The following is a 9,535-nucleotide window of genomic DNA, read 5'->3' on the forward strand; positions in this document are numbered from 1 at the left end:
TTGAACTTCAGACGGCTTTCCACCTCGCACAAGCGGACAGTCGAAGGACAATCCAAACATCGAAGACATGCTTCGCATGAGTGTTTTGGATTTTGGAGGTCAATGGGATGACGGCTAGCTTTGGTGGAGTTTGCCTACAACAACAGCTTGTCACTCCAAAGATAGGGATGCCACCCTATGAGGCACTATATGGAAGAAAGTATAGGTCTCCTCTGTGTTGGACGGAAATGGGGGAAGCGAAGGTGCATGATGTAGACCTAGTGCAGTACACTTCAGAGATAGTTCCTTTAATCAAGGAACGATCAAAACAATTTTCAAGAGGCGTAAGAGTTATGCACTTGCACGGAGGGATGTGGAGTTTGCAGTGGGCGACTATGTATTCCTGAAGATTTCTCCAATGAAGGGAGTCAAGAGATTTGGAAAGAAGGGCAAGTTGGCACCTCGGTATATTGGACCTTTTGAGGTTACTGATAGAGTTGGAGCAGTTGCCTACCGGTTGGAGCTACCACCCAACCTTTCTCATATTCATCCCGTGTTTCACATCTCTATGCTCAGGAAATACATTCCCGATCCTTTTCATGTACTACAGTCGGATGTAATAGAACTAAAGAAGAACTTGACATTTGAGGAGCAACCTGTAGCCATAGTGGACTACCAAGTGAGACAGCTAAGATCAAAGCAGATCCCTATGGTTAAGGTTTTGTGGAGGAGCCAGTCAGTGGAAGAGTGTACTTGGGAGTCAGAATGGGACATGCGTAGCAAGTACCCTTATCTGTTCAATGTATAATCATGTACTTTATTCTGCCTTGTGTAAAATTCGAGGACAAATTTTCTGTAAGGGGGGAAGAATGTAACACCCCTGATTTTTTATATATTATTATTGGGCTTCGTGTAGGTATCCTCAATTCGCGGAATTGACGGTTGTCCGGATGCGTGAATTTCCGGCGCATGCACCAGCTACCGGAAAAGTCTCCGAATTGGATCGAGGTTTTGGCTACCCCACCATTGTCAGGCATCCCGAGCACGTTCCCGAAGTCGGAATTGGCAAAGGTAAACCCGAACCTTGCTTTTTCGTAATTTTCTAGTGCTTAAATAGGATTAAAACTCCATAAAATATTCGTGGTAGTTTAGAAAATTACGATTCTTTTTGCAATAGCTTAGTAATATTTCTAAGGACCATGCAAGTAGTTTTATAATTTTTAGAGCTTATTTGAGCAGTTTTTGCAAAAATGATCAATTATAAGGACTAAATTAAAATTTTACATATTGTGATGAATGATTGATTTGATGGGCCCAGGAGGGGCTGTGTGATGTGATTGAGTTGTGGATATATGGATTGTGGATATAGAAGTGTATTTTGAGCCCTTTTGCAGGTTGGGTAGGTCCTAGGTATAGGGGAGACTCTGCCGGATTTTCGGCACGACTTAGGACGTATTGGGTCTTTTCTTGATTTGTATTGGGTCATTTGTATTAAATAATTGTAATATAATTGTCAGGTGAGCCGATAGCCTTCTTCCTCCGCCCACCGCCACAATGATTGATTGCCAAGTCGTGAGTAAATTATTAATTTTAATTGTAATTTCGATATTATTATATGTTCAAGTATGCCCATGCATCACTTATATGCAAATATTTATGTAGTTAAACTCTAGGCACGATTTATGTTGCATTCATAATCATAGCGTGCCATGGATGTTGTTGTGGTAATTTGGAGCAGCAGCGTGCGTTGGCGTGCGTGTGATGTGGTGTGGACTATGGATAGGACGGGTAGACACGCTTGAGATCTTGCCGGGACCGGTCCTTCGGGTAGACACGGCTGAGTTCTTCACTGGGACCTCGATTTTGTTATTAAGTGGAAGTCCGAAATGAGTTCTTCACGGCACCAAGTTGGATTTAAGAGAGTCAGTATAGGGATCACCCCATATATTATGATTGATGTTACAGTGCGTGAGTGCTTCAAATTACCTTTTGTTGTTATGATGTGAAATTATGTTTGCTTTTGAATTTCACTCCACAGATTGCATTAGTTATTGAGAGTTATAGATATTATTGTTAAACTTGTTATTTTACTCTCTCGAGTCGAACGCTCACTCTGTTCAATATTTTTCTCGGCTACAGGGAGGATTTTATTGTGGTTAACCTGCTTTTCTCCTTCGCAGGTTGTTTATCAATAGTTTTGTAATTTTATTTACTCCTAGAATTTCCGCATGTGTTAGAAATATTTAAATGATTCGGGTCTGTAATATAAATTGTCATGTGGACCTGTAAAATTATATGCATGTTTGATGGATTGGATGAGGGAGCTGAGCTCCCATTTATTTTTATGCCAATATGAGTATGTGGAGGGTGAGCTGAGCTCCCCAATTGATGATATATTTTGTTTACAGGTCGGGTGAGTCAAAAACTCCCCGTTGAAAGGTCCATTTTATGGCTGGACTCTGTCCGGTTGGTTTCTTGAAATTGGGCCCAAATGGGCCTTAGAGTTGGGTTAATGAACAGTTAGGCTTACTACGGGCCTCGGGGGCTTTAGGCTGGCCCAGGTCCTAGTGCCGGTCCGGCCCATAGGTTGGGTCATGACAATATATTTCTCAATCACAGCTCCATTAATCAATTTCATTTCACAAATTAGCGCAAGCAACTCAATAAACAGTTTAAATTAAATCAAACATTGAAACCTCTCATTAAGGTAACAAAATTAATATTTACATTCATGGGATCATTAAAAATTTAGTAATGCAAAACTTTATAAATACATAAAATCTCAGGATAACCTTATAATAATTTGTATTTGATTACAATCCAAGTATATATTATAAAAGAGTTGGTATAACTGCTCAAAGGAAATTTCATACATATAATTACAGAATTACATCAAAATCTAATGTACAAGGGTATACCTATGATATACCCGAAGATGGTCTCACTATGTCTTCTCAATAATCTTGCTCAGCTGCTTTATATTTCTTTTCACCTGCGACAGCATACAAAGCTATCGCTGAGTGGTGAACTCAGTGGTCCGCAAACTAATAATTTAAAACTTAATAAAAGTTATGTTTAACAATTCATAACAAATAAAAATTTAAAATTTCTAAAATCTTCAAAATCTATGACATTCATAAATCAATATTTTCATTCAGACAAATTATTCACATTTGAATAACGTTTTGATCAAATAGTAACTATTTGTCTACATTTCTTTTAAATCTTGAAACAGTACAAAAATATTTTGAATCACTGACAAATTATTTATTTCAACCACAATTTATCAAATTATGCATAATTTAAAGAGCGTTGCCAACAATTCACATAGTTGAACCTATGACCCAAAATTTAAATAAATGTCGTGTTTTACACCACGACATTTGACACTCTCCCAATAACCGAGGCTAAAAGGGAGGAACAAAGACTAGCTAGTATATATGAGTACTAATTCAAACTCTTCTCCAACTGGCAAGCCAGAAAGGAAGGAACTCACCCCATCTAGTGGAGGAGATATCTCACTGGACAAGCTAATGAGAATTCATAACATATTTTGCCATGTCAACTGTGGTTTCAAATCATATTCAAAACAATGTCTATTTACAAAGTGTTTACAAACCATTAACATATTGAATCATCATAAATTCATGCTCAAGGTTGGCAACACATCAAACTTAGAATTTACAATCCTCAAAACTATGCAATAAATCCTTAAATGCATAAGAAAATTTATATTTAAATTATACAATTTCATTCAATAAGTTAAAATTCTCAACATAACAAAATCATAAGTCATAAAATAAACTTGTTCAAATCAATTTAGAAGTGAAAAGTAACAAAATAGTTAGTTGTGCATAAACCTTATACGAGTCGCCTCTTGGCCTTGACTCGATGTCTCGGGTTCTTTCCTCGTATTCTTTTCCACTGAAACACACAGTTTCACAGTGTTTCAGTATCATAACTTATCATAAATCCAAAATAAATTCAAATGCACTTATACCTAGCTTTAATATGCTAAACTTGACGTTCTTTAAAATTTGTATTTTCAGAGTTACTATTCATGACACTATTCAAGTCAATTTGTTGACTTTTTAATGCTTAACAGGTATGAGAATTCTAATTTCACCCACATACCACATTTTGGTTACCTAATTTGTTGGTTTTGGTTGTTTTCTCAAATTTTAAGTCTTTTAGGCAAAACTGCAAATTTTCAGTTTTGGGTATCTTATGTTGCACTGTTCCATTGGCCATTTTTCTGTTAGAATTTGGCTAAGTTTTCTTCATAGAAGTTGTTCCTTATTGTCTTAACTTTATTTCCCCTTTTGAATCACTCCATTTGGAGTTTTTTAGCTCAAGTTATAGCCATTTGAACATGGTTGCCGGATTGGACTTAACCCAGATTTCTGGGCAAATTCTGGTTTTGGTAGTTTTAGGTGACCAAATTTGGGTGGCCAAATGACTTGGTTAAGGGCATAATTTGGATTTGTGTTCTTCATAAAAGTTTTAGGAATATATCTCAACTATCAACTGGTAAAATTTTAGGTCATTTAGACCTGTCTACCTTAAGTTATGGCCAAATGAACAAATACTGTTCATTTAGTCATTTTTATAAAGGTCAGATTGCCAATTCCGGATTTGGTCAATTTGTTCACTAGGTTTTGGTCACTTTTTGGGCATGATTCCTAGATGAAAAATGTTTCATTTTGTGTCTATTTTCATTCCTAATTGGACTTTTAAATTTTCAGTTTTGGTCCCTGAAAGGGACCTTGGTCCTGCTGCCTGCAGCATGACCCTAAGCAATCCGAATTTGCATTTGGTTCCAACACTTCTAACATACTCCAATTGGTCACAAATGACCATTTCTCAGCTCCACCATTTAACACATCCTCACATTTTTGTCTTGCAAACCCTAGGTCCAAACCCTAATTTTCATCAAATTCAAACCTAACATTCTCAACCCTACATACTGCTGGCCAAAATTTATATAGTCCTTTAACATATCATTTTGTTTCATTTTTCAACAAATCATCACTCAATCAAGTTGCCTAAGTGTAAATATAAAGATACAAAAAGAGAAATCAAAATAACCTTACTTGGAATTTTTCACCTCTTCAAAACTTCCTCCTTTCTTTTTCTTTTTATTGTCAAGCTCTTTATTAAGGTTTGAATACAAGGTTTAATGATAGAAATTTAAGTTTTTATGGTGGGATTTAGAGTTTGATCAAGCTCAAAATGAGCTTTAATGGAGTTTTAAGGGTGAGAGAGCTTTGAGAGAGAGAGAAAGAGAAATGGACGGGAATGAAGAAGACTTTCCCTTTTTTTTTTCTTTTCTTTTCTTTTTCTTTTATGTATTTATCCTTATGGAAGACCACTAATTCTCCAAATTTTATTTTTTTTAATTAGTGTTTATTGCATCATGCATGATGTCATCACTTTTCACTTTTCCTTTTTCTTTTTTTTTTCTATTTATTTTTCCATTAGTTCTTTAATTTAATTCTCGATTTCGAATTTTTTTTTTTGATTTTATTTGACAGTTAGGTCAGGAGTCAGCTCTAAGGGTAAATTGACCAAATTACCCCTCGCTGGTTCAATCCGGTTTGCAAATTATTCGATATTTCTTCTGGATCCTTGACCTAATTATTTAACTGGCTTAACAATTCTTTTTTGTGATTTTCTCTTTTCCACTATGTTCGCAATAGTCCTAAGGACCGCAACGTCACATTTTTCGGTTCGAAATTTGAGTTACGATTGACCTTGCAGTTATTTCCTAAAAAGGTCACCTATCGCTGTGACTCTCAGCTCATTTAGCCTTTTATATTCTGTTTTTCTTATTTTTTCTTTTCTATCTGGTAATCACTATTTATTTTCAATCAGGGCTTTTCTAGGTATCTTAAACATAGTTCTAATCCTCTTAATTGTCTGGACCGATACCGGTCACCGGAACAGTAACATATACTAAGCTCAAATAGGGGTGTTACATAAAAACCAAGAGAAATAGGGCTTTAAGCTAGATCAATCTAGCACACGAAAATTGAAAACTTGATATTTACATACAATGAGGCTTGAAATAATTTGGCAATGAATGCCAACTTGTAAAAATAGTAAATTGTACTATATTGGTAGCATATTAAAATGCAAAATGTGACATATTGGTAACATTAAAATTTATTCACTTAGAGTGCATCAAAGGTCAACATTATAGGTTGACTAATGAAATAAATTGACGGGAATAGTACTAAGAAAATTTAGATATTGGATTTTATTGTTAGAAACAATTTAACTGAGTACTGAAACACTTTAAATTGTGTGTTTCAGTTGAAAAGGATATTGAAAAGTATAAGGAACATTGAGTCAAGGCCTAGAGGCGACTCGAACTTGTTCTGTGCACAATCCTTTTTATATTCACTGCTTTTACTAGAAAATTTATTTGGAGAAATGAGTTATGAATAATTTTTTATTGTTTGGGCTTTGGGAATTTTATTTGAGAATTATTGTGTTGCCTATTTTGTAAATGAAAATTTTGAGATAAAATGTATTTAATGGTATCAGAGCAAAGTAGGGATGGCGATACATAACGCCTACGATTTCTAGGAACTCTCACGCGTGAACTCAGGAGCTTGTAGGGATGGCGATATGTAACGCCTGCAAGTGCTCTGATAGGTACACTATATTCCTCCCTCTTTGACTTGCCAGTCTGAGGTGAGTATGGATGAGTTCTCATTAGCTAGCTAGCCACCTCCTTCATTGATTTCGATTAGTGGGGTGAATATGCCTTGTTGTGGTGTACAACACGGTATGTTCGGAAAGGTTTGTGTCATGACCTAAGTTGTATTATTGATTGGCAACACTGTGTTATTAAATTATTTAATTAAAATTGTGTTATATGAGCTTTGAAAATTGTGACATGAAATTATGAATCATTTCAATTGTGAATTGTCAATAAATGTTTTATATACCGCATTTTAAATGGTTATTGTGCACCACTGAGTAAATTTTATTCAGCGATAGCTTTTTCATTACTGTCGCAGGTAGACAGACAGATAGAGCAGCAGAGCAGGCTGCTTGTGCTACACTTTGGGATTTTGCTGGGTATATTGAGTGTACCACTTCCTTGTAAATATTATTTAATCTATGTGCACTATATGTATATATTGTACTTGGTCTTGAGCAGTTGTAAACTAAAGTTATAAATTATTTTGGCCTGTAAAAATGTTGTACTATAATTTTCTTATCTCAGCTTTGAAATACTTAGTCATTTTGCATTCTATTTTTGAAACTACTGAAAGTGATGTTGAATTGAGTTTGACTTATATTTGAGAAAATTAATTTGTGTTGAGCCATATTGGAGTTTGGGACTGAAACAAATATATTGGAAGTGTTTTCTATAGGTTTTTGAAGAACTATTTTTCTCCAAATACGTGATTTAATATGTTGAACTGCACTTTGCCGAATTTTTTATAAACCTAATATGTGATTTAACTTCGATTAAAAAATTTTTAACACCTGTCAAAAGTGCTCACCACTGTAAAAAGAAATAAGAAAAGGTTTAAAATCCCTTGTAGTGCATTTAATGGGTTATCAGTAGAAGAAGTTTGGTAATTCATTAGGTATACTACGGGATCATGTTACATCTTACAGAGGCGTAGGGTGTGACAATGACACAATATTTTTGATCAATGCTGTATTGTACACCACGACAAAGCTATCTCAACCACAACTAGCCGAAACTAATGAGGGTGGCACAGCTAGCTAGCAAATATGAGTGCACCCATCCGATCTCAACCTCAACTGGTAAGATAATATAACCAATCTCAACCCTACAAGTGGAGGAGGAAAATATCCAATCTCAACCTCATAAAGTGAGGGAGGAAATCAAAGTCTGTGATGCCAACTGTAGTTTTAAAATTTTTTTAAAACAATTTCCATTTAAATAAATGAACATTTCAAATCGTCACAAATCATCATACATGGATGGCAATACATCAATTTCACAAACACTTATAAATCACATACATCCGGCCACCCCAGTGCTATAATATAATAAATGGCCAAACGTTTGCCTTATCATCACAATAATAAATTTTCAATCAATCATACATTTTACTTAAACAAAGAAAATTTACATTTGCGCTTGTAGAAAATTTATTCTTTGCATTTGCCAATCTAAAACACAAGAAGATTAGAGTTGTGCACAAACCTTATCTTAGTCTCCTTTCTTCGACCTATTTCTCTCTTTACTTATAAGTTCTCTTCTCCACTGAAAAACACAATTTCAAAAGCTTCAATACTTCTTCTAACTTCCACTAGTAGCTAACCAATTAAATTCCTAGTGAAATTTCTAAAATAACTACACATTCTAACTATTCTACCAACAATCAGCTCAGGTAAAAGCTAGAATTAGCTTGCGGTTTCTTCATAAAATTTTTAGATTTATGTCTTACCTTTTCTTTGATATTTTAATCACTTGATTCTGATTTATAGATTACAAGTTATGACCAAATAAGCAGGATCTAGCAGATTGCCTTTTTCTTCTAGAATATAGGACAAACTCTGGACAGATTTTAGAACTCAATTTCAGTCAAGTTTTAGCCATAATTTGTCAAATTGACCCTCATGAAAGTTGTTCCTCTATGTCTTAGCTTTCCAGAAAGGTAAGATTCACCTCATTTTAAATTTTACACAATGAGTTATGCCCAAACAAGCAGGACATGTTCTGATGTATTCTTTACTAATAGTAGGATAGGTTCTAGGTAGTTTTTGGAGTCTAGATTTGAACAAGTTCCAATTAGAATTTGTCATTTGGTTCTCCGGGGAAGTTGTTTCTTTATGTCTTAGCTTTTCAACAAATCAAAAATTACCTAATTTGGAGTTTCCTGGAGTGAGTTATACTCATTTTAATCCGAACTATTTAGGGTGTCCTACTCCTAGGTTTCAGGTGTTGTAACTCAACTTCTAGCAATTATTCTAAGTATCTACACACAGAACTAGGGCAACTTGTCTTCATGAAAATTTTAGTATATTGTCTTATTATTAATTTTCCATTGGTTTCACATTATTCGAGTTATATAGCTCAAGTTATAGGCATTTAACTCCACTAGACTCAAGCTGTCCAGAATTCCCACTTAATGCATAACATCAATGCATAACATCAATTCTTTTAATTTTCTTCACCATATTATTAATGTTTCTTAATAAATATACATCAAATAGTCATAATACAAGAGCATTAAATAGGCTTCATACAATAAAAACCATAATTGTATAAAACCCTAACTCGATAGCAAAAACTTTGAAAATTCAAGATATTTCTTAGCACTAACCTTGATTACAAGGCCTAATCCACCTCAATCAACTTTTATTCACCAATAACCTTGACTCTTATTCATTAATCTTCCAAATTTCTTATACTTCTTGCTTGCTTTCTTCAAATTAGGGCTTGATACAAGGTTTTCTATCAATTTGCTATAAAAATTATGGAGGAATTTATGAGTTTGAAGCTTGGAAGATGAAGCTTCAATGGAGGAGATGAGAGAGACTGGATGATAAAGATGGAAGA

Source organism: Hevea brasiliensis, chromosome 9 (assembly GCF_030052815.1).
Source record: "Hevea brasiliensis isolate MT/VB/25A 57/8 chromosome 9, ASM3005281v1, whole genome shotgun sequence".
Lineage (NCBI taxonomy): Eukaryota > Viridiplantae > Streptophyta > Magnoliopsida > Malpighiales > Euphorbiaceae > Hevea > Hevea brasiliensis.